Below are 22,987 nucleotides of genomic sequence, written 5' to 3'. Positions count from 1 at the left end.
AAACATCCTGATCTTGTATTTGGCAAACCCAGGAAGAAAAATGCGAACCATCCTCTTAATGGAAGCTTTGTGCAGCAGTCTGCATTAAGATTCTGGAGGAGAAGAGGAAGCCTGCATCTTTCATTCTGTACCCAAATTGAAACACTCCATTATAGGCAAGGGAGCTGTGGTGGTTTCATCAGCTGGAACATAATAAAGGAGGGCCAGCTGTGTGATCCAGCATGAGGTGGCTCCTGATGCTCAAAAGGAAGCTTGCTCATGCAAACTCTTCCCACATTGTGTCTTGAGCTCAACAGAACTCATTTCATGGGGAGGAGGAAACTAAACTTCATTCATGACTGCATAACATTTATTCAGTTGTTCTTGATGTTATGGAGAAAAAAATCCCATCTGATTTTAATTTGAATTCTGCCACTTCCTAGCTATGTGAACTTTGGAAGTGTATTTCACTTGTAAAGCCCTACTTGTCTATTCGTGTTTACCGCAAGCATTAGAGGTATTGTATGAGAAGCATCTTGTACAATGGTTGTCACATAGTAAGAAGTCAATTATTTAAACTAGCACCAAAACTCGACTTCAATTTCTTCACCTGTAATAATCATTAAAATCTTTCAAAAACTTAAGGACAAAGTCTATAGTTAGAACCATGGATTTTGCTAATCTAATTGTGTTCTTGTATTCAAAGTGATTATAATTTGGAATATTAGATCAGGCTGCTGTAAGTAGGTTCAGGTTGTATTTCAAGATTTTTTATACTATCCTTAAAACCATTAGAAGTATGTTATCCCCTTCCCCCTTTATAGATTAGAGAGCTGAGGCTTAAGAGATAAGGCAAATTGCACAAATTTACATAGCTCTTACATGGCCAGAGTAATTTTAATTAGGTCTGATTCTCAGTCCATACACCTGCAACTGCACTTTATTTTCCTCTTAGGGCAAAGATAGCCTTAACTGAAACTGATCTTCAGACAATTTATTGCATTTGAACAAACCATCAGACATGTAAATTTAAGCCATTTCTCAGCCAGTAAGCTGTAGAGAATGGGCATCAGGCTGAGCATTAAAGACATCCAAAAATCAAGCTGATATTTATGTAAGCTTTATGCAAGATACATGTGTAAGCAGCCTACTTCTCAATGACCCTATGTGTAAAATGAGAACAATATTCCTCTTGGATTTGAAAGGATCTAATTAGATCTAGCAGATGTGTTTTAAGAATAAGTGTTTCAAAGATGGAAAGAAAGGAGATGCTATTCCTTTCCTTCCCCTCCCTTTTTTCCCCACAAGGCAGTGGGGGTGGCATTTATGGATTCATTGTTAGTATGTATTGACCTGTTAGATTAAGGGTAAAATACGTGGTTGATGACTGAAATCCTTTTTACCCTTCTCACCTTCCCAGTGTCTGCAGGAGCCAGAAGGCAGGCATAGACCTCCTGGTTTGGAGAGTGTAGCTCTCTAAGTATGTGTAGTGTCTTTCCTTCCTGATGCTCCAACCAACCCTAATTAGGCCCCATTTCAGCAGTTCATAGGAGATGGATGCAGCCTCATGAGTCTGAAAGGAATGTTGGAAGCAGGAAGAGGGTTTAAGTTCAGCAGACATGTATTAAGGACCCTACTATTCTCATAAGAAAACCACAGTTTAGCCGAGTTGACAGGCATGTCAGTAGGTAACCATGGCAACTCAATGCCAAGAGATCTAGAATTCTATAGAAGTGTAACTGGACTTATGTAAACCAAAAGGGTTAGGACAGACATTTGATCATAGTTCAGATACTCAAGATAAACTGGAACACCTGGTCTCCTACCCATCTTTAACTTCCGGTGAGCTTTATTCTTTGGTTCTCAGGATCTATTCTATTTCCTAAGGCCATTTTAAAGTTAAGAACAGATATGGAAGTCTGTTCTCTTGCCAGAATTCCATTTAGTATCCTGCTGAGGCATTGAAATAGTGGCCATTAGGTCCGAGATAATGTTTAATGTACACCCTTGTTAACTATGCAGAATATAGCTCCAAAACAATTGTTGATTCACAGCCGCTCTTGGGTATCAGTTTAAGCTTGCTGACTCTAGCAAAAATAGTTTTATACCAGTCTTAGGAGTCCACAGGCCCAGCAACTCTCCAGTCAGATGCCTTGTTCTTCTAGTCCTCTGAATATCTGCACGTTTTTGCTTTGTACAAATCCTTTATCTACAGTGTCCAATTAAGCTGCCCCTTAACTTTCAGGTTTCAACTGAAGAATCACCTTCCCTATGCCTCAGTGCACTTTGCAGGTGGGTGGGTATTTGAAGCATTTCAGACTATACTGTGACTGTTCTGTTGCTTGTGTGTCTGCTCCTCCTGTATAGACTATGAACACCTTAAAGGAGGATCATGTTTGTGTTCACAGTAGGGGCTCAATTGCTGCTTAATGAAAGATGAATGATCCTGAGAAACTGCTTTGAAGTGCTTTGATCTAGAGTCAAACTTATCCCAGCCTACTTCCCCAAAGATTTGCAGCCTGAGTCACTCAATCCTGAGGCATCACCAACATCATTATTATGCCTAGTGTGGGAGAGTGGAAAAAAAATGTCAAGGTGTCAGAAGACTTTGGTTTGGCTTGTGATTCACCAACAGGCTACAAAGAGTCATGGTTTTATCATTCCTGAATTTCATCCTCATCTGAGGAACATACTACTGTCCACTGGAAAAACTGATTTGAGTGTCAGAGTTGAGTATGAAGAATATTTAAGGTGGCTGGCACAGAGCCTGTGACATAGAAGGCACTGCATAAACAGCTCAAGTTTAAATTCACAGGCTAGGATCCCATTAGTAAGGTTATAAGTTTTTTATATAGACATGAGTGTGTGTTTCTATTTTATTGTGAAAGGAATTTTCATAATTAAGACATCTTTGGCAAAAGTTTAATGGTATGATGTGTGCAGTGCTAAGAACTTACTAGATCACAAAATAGCTTCTGTTAGATGCTTATCTTGTGTTGGGGATTAACCTAAATATGCCACATGAATAATCTCTAAGTTGTCACAGTATCATAAAGCAATTAGCCCATTTTTACAGGTCAGGTGTCAGATTCAGAAAGATTAAGACTTTTGTTCCAGGCAACACAGCCAGTACATGAGAGGTGAGGTTGATGCTGAATTATGTTTTTCCCACAGCACTTTTTCTCCTCATTGATTCAGCACAAGTCCATGGGTCACAAGAGCTTTGAAAGACACCTCTGATGGGCTTCAGGATTATTATTGGAATGGAAGACTAAGATTATGGTTTCAGAAACAACCTGGCCCAGGCATGAGTATCTGCTGAAAGGTTTTTGAGTAAATATTGTCAAAATGTCTACGACCCAAAGTGGTCTACAGATTCAGTGAAATCCCTATCAAGACAGCAATAAGGGGCTGTTCTATAAAGACTTTGGCACCATATTCCACATTTATCTTAACTCTGTAGCTTGACAAAGAACTACAGAAGCTGTAAGTAAACAACCCATATTACTTTCCTAGGCAGGACAGGATCATCCTAGACCTTAGGATCTTATGTGTAAGTCTTATACTGAGGAAACTAAGGATACAGGTTCACATCCACACTGACCACTGACCTGTTCTAGGCAATGGGATGTCACTTTTCTCATGTCCTCTCACATAAAGTTTTGTTGGCCTTTCATATGCCATTTCAGCAAACGAAGTGCCAAGTGCTGTCCCTCCCAACCCATGCCCAATGTCGGAGCAACTGGTGCATGTTTCACTTCAGGCAGATGTGACCCCATCTGTCCCACTCCTTTCTAAACATTCCCTTTCCTCAAGTTGTCTGCAGTTCCCTCATCTTGGTTCGTATATAGTCATGAAAGAAGCTCTACACTCAAAGTTTTTCCATCACAAAGAAGTACATCCCAGTTGACTTTAAAGCTGGCCCCAAGGATCCCTGAGCCTAAAGGCCTGACCACCATGTTGACCTGGGTGATTCCAAAAGGGAAGTGTAAGATTCAACCCTCCACTGCTCATTTTGCCCCAGGAAATCAATATATCCAATTTGTCTGGATAAAGGATACTTTGGAAAATTTACATCAAAACAAAATTTTCAAAATCCACTGGATGTCAGCATTTTTACAAGCACTTTGTGTAAACATAGTTAGGAAATAGCTGTGGAAATCCTTCCTCTGCAACCAGAGTTTGTCTATGATGCAATCAGTACAGATACAAAGAACCATGTTTATATCATGGGGTACACCTGCTTTTTTCTCCCGAGTCTCAGTTTTGGAAATAAACCAGGTTCTACCAACCTGTGCTGGTAACATACTTATAAGAACCTTGACATAAAACTAAAAGCATTCTTCCTCATGTCCCTAAACATTTTCCCCTGGACACAAAGTTGGTTTCTGCCTGTTTCATCCCCGATCTTTCACTTCAACACTGAGATATCAGGAAGCAAACATGAAGCAACATGGAGGACAGGCCTGGGTGCCATCACTGGGCCACTTGCGGGGCTAGAACCAGCCATGGTGAGTATCTACAGAAGGGTGAGTGCCTGCTGCCTGTCAAGATTTTAACATTCATAATGGATACTTGAGCTCGATCCACAGCCATCTTGATTGTCCCAGACTTGATCTCCATGAGAACATTCAATGGGTGACTACCCAAATCCTTTCACATCAGGAAAAATCTTTTTCATCCTGTCCCATCACTTATTTGGCTTGATAGAACTTAGGTGAGAACAAACCAATTCTTCAACTTGGTCAAAAAAAATCCAACCTCGATAGATAGTCCTTGAATCCTGTCCTCTCTTCCTATCACCTTTATTACTTGGCTAAATAGGTCCTAGGTTGGAACAAACTATTTCTTCATAGGAGCTCTGGTTTTGTTGTAGGATTGAAGGAGACATTTTTAGTGTGTGTAATAGCTTTGAAAGTGAAATCTGGAGCAAATCTCATAGGCTTCTCCACAGGGCACATTCTAGAGCTCACAAGTATAAAGATAATTCCTTAAGATATCCCTTAATACCAGTTACCTGTGCTTGGAGTGCATGCTGCTCTGACTGTAAATAAAAATAAGCACATAGAAGTGGAAAGATTAGGCAACATGTGACATGCCTTGTGCACACTGCTTTGTGCACATTAAGCCTTTAGAGAAACTATGGAATTTTTCTAAACATGGTATCTATACACATCTGTTGAAAGTCAGGAAATCCTCGTGGTATCTCAGTTGATTCATCTTCCCATTGGTCTCATGGGATACACAAGGCCTTTCTCCAACATCCCCTTTCCTAACAATTCTGTTTAAGTTTCAGAGAATAGACCCAAGATGAGGAAAATTCTTACTTTCCCACCTCAAGCCCTGGAATACTCTTCCTATCCAAGACTTACTCTTGTTAATCCAGTTCAACATATTATACAGTCCTCCGTGAACACCTGCTTTCCATGACTCAGAGGCTTAATGTTCTAAATGTTAATGGGGGAGGGAATGTGTTCTGGACCACTTCTATAAACAAAGCCCTTTCTGTATTTCTAGTTTTTAAAGAAAGTGGTTTGATCAAACCACCCTGAGAATGTTAGTGCCAACATTCAGATTCTAATGGAAGACTTCATTCATTCTGGACATGCATTTTACCTGCCATGCACCTGGGTTTCTATGTCTTTGAATTCAGAATGACTAGAATGTGTGAATATATATGCACAGGCATTCCTGTAACTCTTCTACTCCTCTTGTTATTAGCTCATACTTAGAAATCCCTAGATATTTGATATTCAGAGTCAAGGATACCCATTCTAGTGCATAGAAGGCCACACTAGAGGAAGCAGATGATATTGTCCAAAGTTCATGAAGGTTATAGATTAATTTACACATTAAAGAGAAATGGGAACTTCACAGTTTACCTAAGATGAATGTACCATCGCTACTTCTAGAATGATGAGGGATTTCACAGAAAAATGTTTCTGGGAATCAGTAAAATTTTTTTTCTAGGCCAGAGACTACTCATTCCTGTATTTCTATTTTTTGCCTTCAGGTCAACCTACCTGCATGTTAGTGTGCAAGAAACCTCAATTATGTAGTGATCCCATATAGCCAATGGAACTTTCCTTGTTGTCTTGAAAGTAGACAGATTTTTCAAAAGGTTACCCCATATACAACCTTTAAGCAGAACTAGAAAAGGTGGTATTCAGCTCAATCTGGCTCTTGGCTTCACTTTATTTTAACCAAGAAGGTGCCATCAGGTCTCTGTAGGAATCATCCCTTATTTATGTCTTAGTTCATTTAATGTTGCTATAAAGGACTAACCTGAGGCCAGGTAATATAGGAAGAAAAATAGATATGAAAAGAACAGAAATTGATTGCTGGCAAGATGGCCAAATAGGAATAGCTCCAGTCTGCAACTCCCAGCAAGATTGATTCGGAAGGCAGGGTGATTTCTGCATTTCCAACTGAGGTACCCAGTTCATCTCACTGGGACTGATTGGACAGTGGGTACAGCTCATGGAGGGTGAGCCTAAGCAGGGTGGGGCATCATCTCACCCGGGAAGTGCAAGGGGTTGGGGAATTCCCTGCCCTAGCCAAGGGAAGCCAGGAGGGACTGAACGGTACACTCCAGCCCAGATACTGTGCTTTCCCCCACGGTCTTTACAACCCACAGACCAGGAGATTCCCTCCAGTGCCTATGCCACCAGTGTCCTGGGTTTCAAGCACAAAGCTGGGTAGCCATTTGGGCAGACAACGAGCTCGCTGCAGGAGTTTTTTTTTTTTTTTTTTCCCCTTCCCATACCCCAGTGGTACCTGGAATGCCAGTGAGACAGAACCGTTTACTCCCCTGGCAAGGGGGCTGAAGCCAGGGGGCCAAGTGGTCTGGTTCAGTGGATTCCACCCCCATGGAGCCCAGCAAGTTGAGATCCACTGGCTTGAAATTCTCGCTGCCAGCACAGCAGTCTGAGGTCGACCTGGGATGTTTGAGCTTGGTGCAGGGAGGGGCATCCACCATTGCTGAGGCTTGAGTAGGTGGTTTTACCTTAACAGTGTAAACAAAGCTGGCAGGAAGTTCGAACTGGGTGGAACCCACCACAGCTCAACAAGGCTGCCATGGCCAGACTGCCTTGCTAGATTCCTCCTCTCTGGGCAGGGCATCTCAAAAACAAGGCAGCAACCCCAGTCAGGGGCTTATAGATAAAACCCTCCCATCTCCCTGGGACAGAGCACCTGGGGGAAGGGATGGCTGTGGCGACAGCTTCAGCAGACATAAACATCCCTGCCTGACGGCTCTGAAGAGAGAAGCAGATCTCCCAGCACAGCGTTCAGCTCTGCTAAGGGTCAGACTGTCTCCTCAAATGGGTCCCTGACTGGGAGATAACTCCCAGTAGGGGCCAACAGACACCTCATACAGGAAAGCTCTGTCTGGCAGCTGGCAGGTGCCCCTCTGGGATGAAGCTTCCAGAGGAAGGAACAGGCAGCAGTCTTTGCTGTTCTGCAGCCTCTGCTGGTGATACCCAGGCAAACAGTTCTGGTGTGGAACTCCAGCAAACTCCAGCAGACCTGCAGCAGAGGGTCCTGACTGTTAGAAGGAAAACTAACAAACAAAGGAGAAACGGCGTGAACCCGGGAAGCAGAGCTTGCGGTGAGCCAAGATCTCGCCATTGCACTCCAGCCTGGGCGACGGAGTAAGACTCCATCTCAAAAAAAAATAATAAAATAAATAAAATTTAAAAAGAAGACACAAACAAGAGCTAACTATCCTAAATATTTATGCATCTAATACAGGAGCACCTAGATTCATAAAGCAAGTTCTTAGACACCTACAAAGAGACTTAGACTCCCACACAATAATGGTAGGAGACTTTAATAGCCCACTGTCAATATTAGATCAACGAGACAGAAAATTAACAAAGCTATTCAGGACTTGAACTCAGCTCTGGACCAAGCAGACCTAATAGACATCTACAGAACTCTCCACTCCAAATCAACAGAATATACATTCTTCTCAGCACCATATCACACTTATTCTAAAATTGACCACATAATTGGAAGTAAAACACTCCTCAGCAAATGCAAAAGAACACAAATCATAACAAACCACAGTGCAATCAAATTAGAACTCAGGATTAAGAAACTCACCCAAAACCACACAACTTCATGGAAACTGAACAACCTCTTCCTGAATGACTACTGGGTAAATAAATAAATTAAGGCAGAAATAAGTTCTTTGCAACCAATGAGAACAAAGACATAATGTACCAGAATCTCTGGGACACATTTAAAGCAGTGTGTAGAGGGAAATTTACAGCACTAAATGCCACAAGAGAAAGCAGGAAAGATCTAAAATTGACACTAACATCAAAATTAAAAGAACTAAAGAAGCAAGAGCAAACAAGTTCGAAAGCTAGCAGAAGACAACTAATATCAGAGAAGAACTGAAGGAGACAGAGACGTGAAAATCCCTTTAAAAAAAGTTTAATGAATCCGGGAGCTGGATTTTTGAAAAGATCAACAAAATAGACAGACTGCTAGCCAGACTTAAAAAAAAAATCAAATAGATGCAATAAAAAGTGATAAAGGGGATATCACCACTGATCCCACAGAAATACAAATTACCATCAGAAAATACTATAAACACCTCTTCGCAAATAAACTAGAAAATCTAGAACTGGATAAATTCTTGGACACATACACCCTCCCAAGTCTGAACCAGGAAGAAGTTGAATCCCTGAATAGATCAATAAGAAGTTCTGAAATGGAGGCAGTAATTAATAGCCTGCCAACCAAAAAATGTCCAGGACCAAACAGATTCACAGCCGAATTCTACCAGAGGTAAAAGAGGGGCTGGTATCATTCCTTCTGAAACTATTCCAAACATAGAAAAAGAGGGAATCCTCTCTAACTCATTTTATGAGGCCAGCATCATCCTGATACCAAAACCTGGCAGAGGCACAACAAAAAAAGAAAATTTCAGGCTAATATCCCTGATAAACATTGATGCAAAAATCCTCAATAAAATAATGGCAAACCGAATCCAGCAGCACATCAAAAAGTTGATCTACCACAATCAAGTCGGCTTCATCCTTGGGATGCAAGCCTGGTTCAACATATGCAAATCAATAAACATAATCCATCACATAAACAGAACCAATGACAAAAACCACATGATTATCTCAATAGATGCAGAAAAGGCCTTTGACAAAATTCAACAGCCCTTCATGCTACAAACTCTTAATAAAGTAGGTATTGATGGAATGTATCTCAAAATAAGAGCTATTTATGACAAACCCACAGCCAATATCATACTGAATGGGCAAAAACTGGAAGCATTCCCTTTGAAAACCAGCACAAGACAAGGATGCCTTCTCTCACCACTCCTATTCAACATAGTAGTGGAAGTTCTGGCCAGGGCAATCAGGAAAGAGAAAGAAAGGGTATTAAAATAGGAAAAGAGGAAGTCAAATTGTCTGTTTGCAGATGACATGATTGTATATTTAGAAAACCCCATCATCTCAGCCCAAAATCTCCTTAAGCTGAGAAGCAACTTCAGCAAAGTCTCAGGATACAAAATCAATGTACAAAAGTCACAAACATTCCTATACACCATTAACAGACAAACAGAGCCAAATTATGAGTGAATTCCTATTCACAATTGCTACAAAGAGAATAAAATATGTAGGAATACAACTTACAAGGGATGTGAAGGACCTCTTCAAGGAGAACAAACCACTGCTCAAGGAAATGAGAGAGGACACAGATAAATGGAAGAACTTTCCATGCTCATGTATAGGAAGAATCAGTATTGTGAAAATGGCCATACTTCCCAAAGTAATTTATAGATTCAATGCTATTCCCCATCAAGCTACCATTGACTTTCTTCACAGAATTGGAAATTTCATATGGAACCAAAAAAGAACCCGCATAGCCAAGACAATCCTAAGTTAAAGGAACAAAGCTAAAGGCATCACACTACCTGACTTCAAACTATACTACAAGCCTACAGTAACCAAAAGAGCATGGTACTGGTAACAAAACAGATATAGACCAATGGAACAGAACAGAGGCCTCAGAAATAATACCACACATCTACAACCATCTGATCTTTGACAAACCTGACAAAAAAAAACAAGAAATGGGGAAAGGATTCCCTATTTAATAAATGGTGTTGGGAAAACTGGCTAGCCATATGCACAAAACTGAAACTGGACCCCTTCCTTACACCTTATACAAAAATCAACTCAAGATGGATTAAAGACTTAAACATAAGACCTAAGACCTAAAACCGTAAAAACCCTAGAAGAAAACCTAGGCACTACCATTCAGGACATAGGCATGGAGAAACACTTCATGACTAAAACACCAAAAGCAATGTCAACAAAAGCCAAAATTGACAAATGGGATCTAATTAAAGCAAAGCTTCTGCACAGCAAAAGAAACTATCATCAGAGTGAACAGGCAACCTACAGAGTGGGAGAAAACCTTTGCAGTCTATCCATTTGACAAAGGGCTAATATCCAGAATCTACAAATAACTTACATTTACAAGAAAAAAGCAAACAACCCATCAAAAACTGGGTGAAGGATATGAACAGGCATTTCTCAAAAGATGACATTTATGCAGCCAACAAACATAAGAAAAAAAGATCATCACTGGTCATTAGAGAAATGCAAATCAAAACCACAGTGAGATACCATCTCACACCAGTTAGAATGGTGATCATTAGAAAGTCAGGAAACAACAGGTGTTGGAGAGGATGTGGAGAAATAGGAATGATTTTACACTGTTGGGGGAAGTGCAAATTAGTTCAATCATCGTGAAAGACAGTGTGGCGATTCCTCAAGGATCTAGAATTAGAAATGCCATTTGACCCAGCAATCCCATTATGGGGTATATACCCAAAGGATTATAAATCATTCTACTATAAAGACACGTGCACATGTATGTTTATTGTGGCACTATTCACAATAGCAAAAGACTTGGAACCAACGAAAATGCCCATCAATGATATACTGGATAAAGAAAATGTGGCACATATACACCATGGAATACTATGCAGCCATAAAAAAGGATGAGTTCGTGTCCTTTTCAGGGACATGGATGAAGCTGAAAACCATCCTTCTCAGCAAACTAACACAAGAACAGAAAACCAAACACTGCATATTCCCACTCATAAGTGGTAGTTGAACAATGAGAACACAGGGAAACAGGGAGGGGAACATCACACACTGGGGCCTGTCAGGGGGGCAGGGGGCTAGGGGAGGATAGCATTAGGAGAAATACCTATTGTAGATGACGGGTTGATGGGTGCAGCAAACCACCATGGCACGTGTATACCTATGTAATAAACCTGCACATTCTATACACGTACCCCAGAACTTTATATATATAAAGCTTTTTCTTTCTGCCTTTATCCATATGTAAGCATGCACATATATGTAAAAGCATGGAGAAAGATGTTTTTGAAAATGTAAAAAAAAAAGAACAGAAATTGTGGGCATACTCTAGCCTAAAAGATGCACTATTGGAGTATCTGAAGTATCTGAAGAGAGAAGAGGCAAGAAACGCTGAAATATTGGCCACGGTTTTTCCACATTTGAAGAGAACTGTAAGTCAATATGCAGAGAATTAACCTCAGAAGCACAAAATATGCATCTTAAGCACACAGGAATAAGTTAACTGAATCAATAAAATGAATCATTTAGAGACTTAAAAGTCCTTCTTACACTAAACTAGTTATTTGACTATTGGGTATCAATTGAGCATCCCATGGCAGATGATATTTTGGTTCTATTAACCAACAAGACCAAGCAGACAGTCCTGCTATTTCCCAGGCAACTAGCAAAGATAAACTCACCACTTATGAGCACCACAGGTTTATAAGCTTTCTGTGGAAGGTAAGTTGTCTTTCCAGGGACTAAGAGCTTACGTCTTCCTTCAACTTTCAACATCACTCCACAGCCTTCAGTTTTATAAATCCTTTCCTTTAATGGAATCTGTAGGTTGCAGAACTATCTTATTAACCCCTTGGTTGAAGTGAGTCACAATATGGGGTTTTAAACAGCTTGTTGTCTGGCTAGAAGTCTTAGACCACTGTCCACACAGCTACCCTTCTCTGCCTCAAATCTCTGCCATAAGCTGAGAACAGGGCTTACCAGCATAAAGCAACTTTCATGCTTCCTAGGCTGATCCAAGGACACTTACTACCCAGCCCGCCATTAAGCCACAAAACAACGTTCTTGGCAACATCAGATGACACAGATGCTACATTTTTTTTAAACGATAATTATGCCCTGCCTGGAAACTGTTGAACAGCAGTTTAACAGGTAAATATACTGTCAGGTAAATATTCTTTCCAGCATGGCAAGAAGCTTTTTCTCAGAGGAATCTCAAAGCCTGGGGCCCACTTTTTCCCCAGACGAACTCCAGCCTAACACATCCTTAATCTCTGCTGGTTCCTCTAACTGCTGTGTCTTGCCTTCATTCCATTTATCATCCAGGTACTTAAGTGCTGAGTAAGCCTCAGACAAAGCAACTTCAGAATAACTGATTGTCAAGAACAAGGACGAAGGAGACCAAGTGAAATATATGGTTCTTTTCTTTACAACCCATTAAGGAGGCACTTGGTTATGCCACCTTGCTCTCAAAAGCGGCACATTTGAAGACAACTAAAGCTATTTTGAGAATGTGTTCAAGAAAGCAAGGATTGACCAGATCATGGAGGACTCCCATTAGCTTCTGGTCATATCCTGTGTGAGATCTAAGAGATGGTTTCAGAAGGTTTTTAAAGATTACATTAACATTTTGTTATGGTAAACTCTGCATGAAATAAAGTTCACCTCAACCATTCAAGTGCACTACTCAGTGGCACACTTAATGTTGAACAACTATTGCCACTATCCGTTTCCAAAAGCTTTATCATCGTGATGGAAACTCCCCACCCATTAAACTCCTTATTCCCGGCTTCAGAAGATATTGTACAATAAAGAAACATGCTTCAGGAATAAGAGCTCAGATGGAGCAGAGAGGTGAACCTCTCCTATCCTTAGGTATTTGAAGGGAAGAGATGCTGCCAACACAGTCTTAGCTTCTGCAGCTAGTTGAGGCAAAGAAAACAGTTACTTCAAGAGCCCAGCACTCAGACACAGTTGAGATAACTTCTACTGCCACTCTCCATTCTGGGATGAGCATCATATACATGCTCAACTGTAGTGGTGGGGTTAGATGTGGCAACTCAAAAGACAGTCTTGGCTTTAGCCAAATATAAATCTAGGACAGGAAGGACATCATCTCCATTATCTTCATCTTATTAGAGGACCCAAAAGCTTTTCTAATTCACAGCTTCCTTTGACCTCTCTCACACACAGGCCAGGTAGAACATCCACATGTGAATTAAGTGCACGTGGGTCACCTTGAAACAGAAGTTCTGGGCTCCACGTCTCACTGGTCTTTTACTACTTTCTATCCATTTAGTCACAATATCACAATACGTGCCTATTACCTTTTAACTAACTCCCTCAGTCAATGGAGAGTCCCACACATAAAGGCTATTCTATAACAATATTCCACCTTTATCTTGACTTTGTAGCTTGGCAAAGACAGACACAGAAAGTGAGGAGACAGTGCAGGTTGTCTTCCTAGACAGGCTTGGGTCATACCTGATGAGGGTCTTTTGTAATGAAGAAACTCCAAGGTTTAAAAAAAAAAAAAAAGTCACATCTGTACTGACCTGTCCTGGACAATGGAATGACACTGTCTTTTCTTACATATCGAGTCTTAATGGCCTGGTGTATGTCAGCAAAAGTTGCCAAGTTCTATCTCTCCCAACCTATGTCCAGTGGCAGAGCAGTTGGTGCAGTTTGGACTAGGTAGCTATGAACTGCCACCCTTTCATTCCTTCTTAAGTTTTACCTCTTCCAATTTGTCTTCCTTTCTTCATCCTGGCCCCAATGTAGTCGTTAAGAAGTCCCTGCTCTGACCTCATTCATCTCATTGCACAACAGCACATCTGAGGCTCAGGATTGAGCTGCCCCTGAGGAGCCCTGAGCCTGCAGGCCTGACCATGCAAACCTGGGTACACCCAGAAAGGGAACTGCAGGATTCAATCCTGACCTGCTAATAGGAGACAAACATATCCAATTTGTCTAAAGGATATTTAAGAAATTGTGGTTTAGTGCACCAAGGTGTTAAATGGAATATCAGCATTTTTGCAAGCACTGTCATGGGAACATAATTAGGCATGTACTTATTTATGAGAATTCTTCTGCAACCAAAAATTCAGTAGATGATACAGCATCTTTCAGGGTGTCTGCTTTCTGTCTCCTGAATGTCTGGTTTTAGAAGAATGAAGTCTATTGACCTGTGCTGGTAGTCTGCATTTATGTGAACCTTGATATAAAACTGACTGTACCTTCTCATCTATATAAGACGACTTTCCTCCCAGATATAGAACTGCAATTTCATAACAGCAAGATTGGTCTATTTTCACCAAGAAGGTGCTATCTGCCCAGTACTGAGATCTCAGGAAATAAAGCAGCATGGAAGACAGGCCTGGTGACTTCTGTGGGACACTTGGGAATACAGTTGTTCATGAGGACAATCACAGAAGGGGGAGCTCTTGTTACTGACTGGGATTTTTGTGTTCATAATGGATGTTTAAACTCCACCCATAGCCATCTTAGTTGTCCCTGCCTTAATTAAGAAAAACCCATGCCCCATCAGAGCAATATCTAGTGGTGACTCTTCGACATCTGGAGAAGTCAAATCCCCTTCCTTGACTCCTGTCCCATCACTTTCACGTTGTGGCTCAACAGAACCTAGGTCAGGACAAGCCAGTTCTTCAACAAAATCAAGGCTCAGATGAGTAAAACATTTCTTGTGCCTACAAATCGCTTTTGAAGAGTGAAATCAAGAATGAAAGCTCCACCTTCAATGGGGTAAGTTCTAGACTCAGAAGCTGAGAAGAGTGATAAGACATCACCATTAGTGCCAGTTACTTTTGCTTACTCATGTACAGTGCCCGCTGCTATAAGTATACAAGTCAAATTACACAGGAATGAAAGGTTTAGGTAATATGTGACATCACCTATGCACACTACTGGTTGCCCTTAAAGCCTGTAAAACATGTTTTGTACTCTGCAGTGAGGACATTGGTGAATCTTTGGAACCCTTGCAAATTGTAACCATTGTGTCTACAATTTGCTAAGTCTAACATAGGAAAGTCTCAATCCCATACCAGCTGACTTGTTTTCCTATCAGACTCCCGGGTATCACAAGGCAGGAATCAGTGAGTGATGTGTATATTAACTACCTGCAGCTAGATGTGGCTACTCATGTATCCAAAATGGCAGGATATAGCTGGGTTCATCCAACCTTCATTGGAATCCTGCATACCAAAGCTGGAGGAGTTGGTCAATTGTTCATGGTTCAAGTTCATCTTTTTGAGGAAAAAAAATCACAGATGACCACGTTGATTGCTTTCAATTTTCTTCAAGATTTTGATTTTGCATTGATTCTCATCTCTGGAGTGATTGATGAGACACCAGAATTTAGGGATGCATGGAAGCCTGTCAAATGCAATTAGGACTGAGTGGTTCCCTTATGTAAAAGCATCTTGTCATGCCAATGCCAAGATAACAGCAACAGCATTTCCATGCCTGGCCTCTGCAGCATTGTATCATGTAGCAGAAACTAGTTCAACTATGCAAAATTACAAGGAAAACCCATACCAGAGGGTATTCAAGAAACAGGAAAGCTGAAAGGCTTGCAGGAGGAAGCTAAAGTGCTCTGGCCAACTCACATTTACCGAGTAGTGGGAAATTCAAGTCATGTGGAATAACACGAGATGATTTAGGCAACCATGGGATCCAAGAAGAGAAGCAGGTCTTGCACAATCAATGAGAAATTACTCATTAGAAAGGACTAATCACAGAATCCTTTAGTAATGAGAAAAATAAGACCAATGGACACTGGAATAGTGGCCATTTGGTCTTAGGTAATGGCATTTTATAGGGACCTTTTATATGACATAGCTCTCATAGTTGACTCAGTCATGCTTGGGAGTCAACTTTACCTTGCAGTTGACTGGAGCAGAACAGCATCCCATTTACACAGCTGTGAATAGTCTGCTGGTCATGAAACCCTCCCATCAGATGCTTTGATCTACTCCTAAGCATTTGCACATATTCTCACGATGTGTAAACCCTTCACTTGGACTGTCCAACTGGGAACTTCCTCATTCATAAGATTTTAAATCAAGCAAAATATTCGAGAATCCTTAAGTCCCATTTTGTTACATGGCCTTCCAAAAAATAATTGACTATTGTGATTATGCAGTCACTTGAATGTCTGTGCCTATATAAGCTATGAACTTCTTAAAGATCAAATTTGTGTCCACAGTCCTTGTTCACAGTAGGGGCTCCAACACTGTTTAATGAAATGAATGACCAAGAGAAATTAGAAGTGCTCTGATCTAGAGTCAGAGACCCAACCTGGCCTACTTTTCCCAAAGGTTTGCACCCTAAGTCAATCAGATGGGTCAGCACCATTTTTATATATAGCGTCAGAGTGGGAAAAATGTCAAGTTATCAGACGTTGGTTCAGATTGTGACTCACCAATAGGATACTACGCCATGTTTATTGTTCCTTTGAATCTCATGATCCTCATCTAAAAAGCATGCTACTGCCCACTGGATGAACTGATTTGAGTACATGAAGTTGAGTGGCTAGGGTAGCTGGCACATAGCCTGTGAAATAGAAAGCATTCCATAAATGCTTTCCATCAGCTCATATAAATTTAAATTTAAAGGGTAGGGTTCAATTGGTAAGGTTGTAAGCTTTTATATAGGTAAGAGGGTATGTTTTTGTTATCTTGTGAAAAGAATTCTAATGGTCAGTAATGCAAATATCTGCAAAGAATTGACAACATAATGGTGTAGAATGTTGAATAGAATTGTATTGAATGGAAAAATAGCTTCTATTTATTGAATGCTTATTCTGTGCTGGGTATTGACCTAAGAGGCCACACGAATCATTTTTCAGCACTCATAGAATCATAAAGAGACCATTAGTCCATTTTTACAGGTGAGATGTCAGATTCAGAATAAGAATTTTATACCAGGCAACACAGCCAGTGAATTACAGAGATGTCTGATGCTGAATTATGCTCTTTCCACAGCACTCTGCTTTACCCTCAGCATTGATTCAGGGCTAGTAATCCCATGAGACATGCTACCTCAGGCAAGATAGTTTACAGGTTTGTCTTCAGGTTTATTATCTGAATGAGACACTTGGCTTAAGATAATGGCTTTAGAGCCTGCCTGGCTGAAATACGAAAGTCTCTTTGAATTTAGAATATTGTCAAAATGTCACTACTCAAAACAGATTTAATGTAATCAAAATTGTAATTGAAGTAAAAAAAATTATCCAAGGCTCTTCTATAAGAGGGCTAACACCATTCTTAACTCTGTAGCTTGGCCAAGTCAGCTACAAGAAGTATAAGGAGACAGTCTCCAAGTCATTTTCCTAGGCAGGCCTGTGTCAGTCCTGACCAGATGAGGATGTTATCAAAATCTCGTATGGAGGAAACTGCAACATTAAAGGCTCATATCTGCACTGACCTGTCCTGGACAATGGGGTGCTGTACTTTGTGTCTTCTCAAATATCAAGGCTTACAGGCCTAATAAAACATCAAAGGTTGCCATGTGCTGCCACCCCTCCCAACTCATGTCCAGTGGGCAGATAACTTGGTACATTTTGGTTTAGGCTGTGACCCATTCGTCCCATCCCTTGAAAAACATTACCTTCTCCCTAAGTGTCTGCAGTTCTCACATCCTGCTGCCTCTGTAGTCAAAGAGCCTCTGCTCCCCAATCTCAGCCTTCTTATTACACAAAAGCACATCTCAGCTGAGGGTAAAGTTGGCCCCTGAGCCTGAAGACCTCACCACGCGAAGCCTGGGTTTAGCCAGAAAGGGAAGTATAAGATTCAGCCCTGCACTGCTAATGTTGCCATAGAAGACAAATATCCAGTTTGTTTTATAACTTTAAAATGTTGGTTTGTATTAAATCTAAAATGCCTTCTCATGTCACCATTTTTGTAAGCTCTTTCCAAATTCTGATTACATGGCAAGATTTGTGAGTCCTCTTTCCTTTGCAGCCAGAAGTTTAGTCGATGGCAGTCTCCTCCAGGGGTACCTGCTCTTCTTTCCTGCAAAGTATTTCAGTTCTGGAATAGAACCAGATTCTGCAGAGCTGTGCTGGTTGTCTGTAGCTATGTGAACCTTGATATAAATCTGATTAAAATTACCTTCTCATGCTTATCAAGAGATGGACTTTTTTTGAACCTCAGTTCTATTTCTGGCTCTGCAATCCCTTGTTTGTCTGCCTAGCTCTGAGGTCCCTAGAAAAAAAAAATATGAGGCACCATCAAGGTCAGGCATGGCTACCTTCTCTGGTCCACATGGGGGATACAACTGGCCATGATGACCATTCAAGATAGGAATGCTGATACTAGCCAGTAGACGTAATGTAATAAAAGGAAATAAGGAACAAAACTCATGGGCTTCTACAAGTGACCACTCCTAGATGTAGCAGAAGTTTATGAAGCCGAGCAGGGAAACAGCAATAGTGTATGACACCTCCATAGGGATAGAAGCCAAATTGAGCTGATTTTCCTGCTACTGCTAGGAGAAGACTAATGTGAGGGAGTCGGGGGTAGGATTTAAAAAAAAATGCTTGTTGAAGCTCTCATGTCTGATTATAAAGTTTTAAGTTTTATGAAGCCAGTCACCAGTGCTAAGCCACAGTGCCTGCTGCTTTGAATCTAAGCACAGAAGCAGCAGCAGCACAGGGGGGTGAGAGTACTATACATGGCTCACAAACACTACTTCGTGCCCACTGAGACCTGTAGAACATCATTTCCACCCAGCAGTTTAAGGAACTGGTGACTCTGCACTTCAATGGATATGAAGATTCCATAGATTTCCATGAAAGTCCAAACACAAGAAAACCTGTCACAACTCAGCTGATTCTTCCACCCCTTCTCCAACATGCCCCCCACCTTTTAAAACATAATCCAGTTTGATTTTTCCCAGATAATAGATCAAGATGGGACAGTTCCTTCCTTGCCTTTCAGCCCCCAGGCTCTGAAACATTCCCCTATCCAAGACTCACTTCTGCTGAACCTAACTCATCTAGTTATACAAAACTTCAAGGAAATCATGGGGGCTTTCATGATCCATGAGAAGCTAGTTATTAATGGGGAGGTGTTCTGGATTACTCCTTTAAGCAGGGAGATTTCCATATTTTCAGTTTCAGCTTTTGAAGATGGTTTGATCAAAACATGCTGAGAACTTTGGAGCCCAACATTTACATCCTGACAAGATCTCATTCACCCTGGGCATGATTCTTACCCTCCATGGTACCCAGGTCCTGCATCTTTGAATTCAGAGTCACCATAATGGGTATATGTAAGCACATTCATGCATTCCTTCCATAACTCCATTCTCCCATAGTTCTTAGCTCATACTAAAGAATCCCCAGACATTTGACACTGAAGCTAAGATCACACATACCAGTGCAGAGGTGGCTACATTAAAAGATGATGATACTATCTAAAGGTCATCAACAGTCTAGATTTTAATTCACACAGAAGACTCATGAAAAATCAGGGAAATAGGACTACCACTCAGCTGGACTAAGATGAATGGATCACCTACTATTTCTGAAGTGAGGATTTCACAAAAAATTGTTTCCTAGGAAGGAACCAAATCTTTCTAGGATCAGAGACTCCTCATCCCTGTATTTCTGTATTTTGCTGCAGGCCAACTTACATGCACGCTTATGTGCACCAAACCTCAGAGTTATGCCCTATCCTCATAAAACAAATGAAACATTCCTGGATTTCCAGTTAGCACAGGGTCACCCTGTACCCAACCCAAGTGGAACCAGAAGAAATGCTCTCTCCACATCACAATCTGGCTCTTGGCTTCCTAGTTTGCATTAAGATGCGAAATTTCTTTGCAACAATCATTCCATAGTTTAAAAAGGAATAGGTAAAGTGCTAAACAGTGGTATTTTAGTTTCTGAGGATGCCCTAAAGATTAAGGTGTCCAAAAAGGCAAAGTCAGCTTTAGGTCATAAGATGTCTCCACAGAAAGTCCCACCTAGTATTGAGATCTGTATCTCCTACAGCCATTTGTTCACAGAGAGGAGTAGATGCTGGAATGATGGCCGCTTGGTCCCATGTAACGGCATCTTACAGGAACTCTTGTTTGTTGTGAATGACATAGTCCCATGTAACAGCATCTAACAGGAACTCTTGTTCTCTATGGATGACATAGTGCCATGTAACAGCATCTAACAGGAACTCTTCTCTATGAATGACATAGTCCCAAGTAACAGCATCTAACAGGAACTCTTGTTCTCTATGATGACATAGTGCCATGTAACAGCATCTAACAGGAACTCTTGTTCTCTATGGATGACAGAGTCTCATGTAACAGCATCTAATAGGAACTCTCATTCTCTATGGATGACACAGCCCCTAGTAGACATTGGTTCCGAGACTCATCCTTGGGCACTGGCTTCAGCTTGCTGACTGAATCAGAACCGCTTCACATCTAGCATCTGGGGAGAGTTGCAGGCCCTGCAACCCTCTAACCAGGGAAGAGGAGGAGGATCAATATTTAGGCAGAGATAGGGTAGATGCAAAGAAACACCAAGCTATGAATATGGAGAATTTTTCCCAGAGCAACATTCTGCTTGGAAGTGACTTCAAGCCACATCTAGGTTCTTTCACCGAGTCCTCAGTTCTGTACCAGTTAAAACCCTGAATGCTTGGGACACACATCCTTATAGGGCACCTTGTATTCCTTTTCGGTGGTTTGGCAGAACCAGGGTGCTCCCTGTGACTCTAGCCAAAGACGAATATCCCCAACATAAAAAAACATGCTTGACTCAGACCCCAGTGGCAGACAGCTGCTTCATTCTCAGCCAGTACTGTCTTCAAATTTGACAGACGACTATATCTTCTGTGGAAGTCTCTCATAGCACATTTTCTTTTAAATACTCAATGGGTCTGTGTTGGATAGGACGCTTGCCTCTCCAGTTAAAAAAGAGAAATTACTCTGGGTCTATCATTCCTGACTTTCCTTAAACCTATGCTTTCTTAGTAGGTCACCAGTAGCCACTGTTCGTCCACAAACTTTCCCCGTGAAAGGGGTGAAGAGGTAATTGAGGACAGCACGACTTCAGTGACCTTCCTGGTACTTCCCAGCCGCAGTCTTTCCCCACAGGGCCTTCTGCACTATTCTTCCTGGAGCCTGGCCTTGCAGAAGGTATTTATAAAACCAATTTCCTGCCATACTAGAGGCTATTGAAAGCCCCAAGATTATAAGAACAAAAATGGGAAGGAGAGTGGGATGTGGCCTTCCTGACTCACCAGAAACACTGAGCTAAAGAGCTTCTTTGCCCACACTGCCCCCAGGAAGTGTTAGGTTTCTGACTTATAGTTTGTGTCAGAATTAATTTCTCATTAAACCAGATAGAAAAGTCAGTTGGATCAATATATACATGTCTATTTTTCTAATTCCTCATAGCACATTCTCCAGCCTTATTACCTGCAAAAGATGGATACACCACTGTCTATACTAGTTCATCTGCAGCCTTGCTGGGAGAAGTCACTACAAGAAGTTAGGTTTCCAAACCTAGACCCCACACCCATCGCTTTGTCAAGAGCAAAGTGCTCTTACATATGGTTGTTCTAGTCATAATAATTCAAGGAGGCACTTGGCTATACTGCCTCCTCTTAAGTAGCTCATTTTAGAACAAATAAAGTTGAAAATATGGCTAGAAAAACCACCAAGATCAGCAATGTTAAGCAGGACACAGAGTCTCACATGAGATCTGCAAGACAGTTTTGAATGATGTTGTATAACAGATGCCCAACGAGCTTCAGAAATGAGCCTAGAAGGAGAAGAGATAAGCCATCTTCTCCTATGCTTAGTTATCTGGAAAGAGAGATAATGCTGACCTAGTCTTAGTCTGTGCATCTAATGGAGCAAAAGCAAAACTTGGCGAGGTTGGCATCTTAGACACAGGCAATAGAGGTAGCTTCTACCACTACTCACCACCTTGGGATGGGCATTGTATACACGCACAACTGGTGACAGTGTCAGATACACCACCTTGGAAGCAGAATAGATGTTAATCCAGTGGTTTATACACTAGGTTTAAAAATCTAAGACAAAGTATATCTACACCATGTTTTTATCTCACTTGGGAACCTAGAAACTTCTCAAATGCATAGCTTCCTTTGGCTTTCCACTACACCAGGCACAGAAAGTGGCCACAGACAATAGCCATGTGCATGTGAGTCTCTTTGAAACAAAAGTTTTGAATTCCACATGCCACTACTTAAAAAAACAAGCCAGCCACGTAGGCTGAAGACCTGCCTGTTAACTTATCACTCCCCAGTCAAGGGAGAGTCACACACAGCATCATCTGTTGTAGAATGAGTCTGACACCATATCCGACATTATCTTAACTCTACAGCTTTGCAAAAGCAGCCACAGGAACCGAGAAGACAGCCTGCAAGTGATTTTCCTAGGCAGGCCTGGGCCAGCCCAGACCTAATGATCTTAAAACATTTTATAATGAAGAGACTCCAATGCTAAAGGCTCAAATACGCACTGAGCAGTCTTAGACAAAGGATATAATAACTTTCCTTGCATCATTTCTCATAGAATTGGTGTTTTCCTCAGTAATGATTGCCAAGTGCTGCTGTTCCCACCCTAGCCAATGGCAAGGCTGTTGGTGTCCATTTTGGCTTAGGCAATTGTGACTCATTATGGCTTAGGCAGTAATGACTCATTAATCTCATTCTTCAAGTATTATCTCTAAGTTGTCTGTGTTCCCTTATCTTGGTGCCCATGTAGTTGTGACAGGGCCTCTGCCCTCTGACTCATTCTTCCATCACTAAGATGCACATCTAAGCCAAGGGCTGAGCTGGCCCAGAGGAGCCCGAGACTGCAGACCTGACCGTGCA

At 41.3% G+C, this 22,987-nt stretch overlaps 1 long non-coding RNA gene across 1 annotated transcript; it reads left to right on the top strand.

Moving 5' to 3' along the window:
* The first annotated feature begins 1,766 nt into the window (after positions 1 to 1,766).
* On the top strand, positions 1,767 to 22,987 carry LOC131384307 (uncharacterized). The gene is made up of 3 exons (XR_009215017.1): positions 1,767 to 1,821; positions 21,114 to 21,278; positions 22,878 to 22,987. It is a non-coding gene; the product is annotated as an uncharacterized LOC131384307 (long non-coding RNA).

This window comes from Hylobates moloch, unplaced genomic scaffold, assembly GCF_009828535.3.
Source record: "Hylobates moloch isolate HMO894 unplaced genomic scaffold, HMol_V3 SCAFFOLD_9, whole genome shotgun sequence".
Classification (NCBI taxonomy): Eukaryota; Metazoa; Chordata; class Mammalia; order Primates; family Hylobatidae; genus Hylobates; species Hylobates moloch.
This window is presented reverse-complemented; position numbering and strand designations above follow the sequence as displayed.